Here is a 2,170-nt window from a genome sequence, read left to right on the forward strand (position 1 = left end):
GAAGAAATTGAAATACAACCGGATTTGACATATGAAGAAGAACCTCTATGGATCCTGGCTCGGGAAGTGAAAGAGTTGAGAAATAAGCAGATTCCACTGGTGAAAGTGCTTTGGAGGCACCACAACACCGAGGAGGCAACTTGGGAAAGTGAAGAGACGATGAGGCAACAGTTCCCTCAACTGTTTGCATCAGGTAAATTTCGAGGATGAAATTTAAATTAAAGGGGAAGAGTTGTAACACCCTCCCGATAGCAACTCCGTACATTCTACTGTTCCGGTGACCGGTGTCGGTCCGGACAGCTAGAATATTCGGAAAAATATTTAAACTAAAGTGAGGAACCATAATTAACTCAAATATTAAATAGAAAAATTTAGTAAAAATTTTAGAAATAAAATACAACCAAGTTAAATGAGCCGGTGCCCAAGCGATGGGTAACCCAGAGGGAAGTTGCGGTTCTCGCAACTAGGAGCCCTAGACCCGGGTAAAAATTCATAAAATAATTTTTTGGACTCCAGAGAAGGGTCATTGAGGTTCCTATGGCATTAGAATGCCAAGAAAATATTTAGAAAAATTTTTCAATCGGTACAGACAATTTTGACCCGTTAAGCCAAATGGAGGGCATTTTGGTCATTTCGCCTTCAGAGACGATTTTTGGCCGACTTGTCCAGTTGAGTAAATAATTATTAAGACATAAAATATGAATTAATGTTGATGAAAAATTAATTTGAAGTTAGTAGAAAAGAAAAGAAAAGAAAATACAATATAATGCAAATTATGACATCATTATGATGTCATTTAAAAGTCTCCACCAATTACATTTAAACAACCACTTAATTAACTAATAAAAAGAGATAATTGAGACAAAAGAAATCAAAATACCATCTGCTCTTCCTCACCCAAAAACGTTACACTCTCTCCCAAACCCATTCCTCCATGGAAGCTTAATGGAAGCTTGAGACAACCCACCAAATCACCATAAAACCTTTAGTCTTCTTCACAAAAACTTGATTTTACCTCTTGGGAAAGTGTTTGGCTCCTAAGAAAATTAAAGAAAGTGAAGGAAATTGAAGGGAAAATTCTGCCCTCCTAAGGTTAGTGCCCAATTTATTCTCTCTCACTCAATTCATGTTTAAGAACATGATTTAAGTTGAAATTGTAAGTTTAATGTATAAATTGAACTTTGAGAACTTGGAGACTTGAACAAAAATTAGGGTTTGCTCATGAAATGGTATATGAACATTCTAATGGTCAATTAGTGACCATTTTAGGTAAGTTAATCATAATTTGAAGTGAACTAAAGTGTTACAAACCCAATTGGTAGGTCATTTAGGGACAAGTGAAGGAGGTCGTGAATCCAGCCCACTTGGACAGCCATATCTTTGGCTGTGTAGGTCCAATTGGTGTTTCGCCAATTGGACATGAAACTAGGCTTATAATGGCACATTTTTACTGAAGAAACCATGCCCAAAAGACCAAAGCAAGTGGACCAAAAATTGGCCCCAATCCGGACACCCTGTAACAGCACCTGCAGAAATGACCAAATGAACAAATGAACAGTAAATTCATTTGGCCATAATTCACTGTATATTTGGTTGACCTGAACTTTTTACAGCAATAAGTTAAGACATAGACAAACAACTTTCATGAAGGAACCTACCCCAAATTATGACCAGAACCAATTCAAAAATGCAATCACAGTCACTGTTCATGTTACTGTAGATTTGGTAATTCTGCAGTTTTGCAAATCCGGCCAGCTATGGTTTTTGGACCATATCTAGAGCTACAAAACTCCAAATGAAGTGATTCAAAAAATGAAATTCAACTAGACAAAATAAGGAACAACTTTCATGTTTACCATTTCCTCAAATTCCCACTGCAACAGGGCCCAATGGAACAGTAAAATTAGGTCACAAAAACTGAAATTTCTGCCCTCTTAGATTTAAGTTGAGAAATGGTAATGGTGACCAATTCCAACAAGTTTTAAATGCCAAATGTGGTATGTTGGGAGTGCCAAAGTCAATGTACATATTTTCTATCCAAAAGTCAACATTTTTGTTGACCAATGAGGTGAATAGTAACACCAAAACTTGAAATTCACAAATTGAAGAATTTAAAAGTTTCAAATGCCCTAGTATACCTAACAAGATTGGTTTGGATAGTTTGGCATGC

Source organism: Hevea brasiliensis, chromosome 3, assembly GCF_030052815.1.
Source record: "Hevea brasiliensis isolate MT/VB/25A 57/8 chromosome 3, ASM3005281v1, whole genome shotgun sequence".
In the NCBI taxonomy this organism is placed as follows: Eukaryota; Viridiplantae; Streptophyta; class Magnoliopsida; order Malpighiales; family Euphorbiaceae; genus Hevea; species Hevea brasiliensis.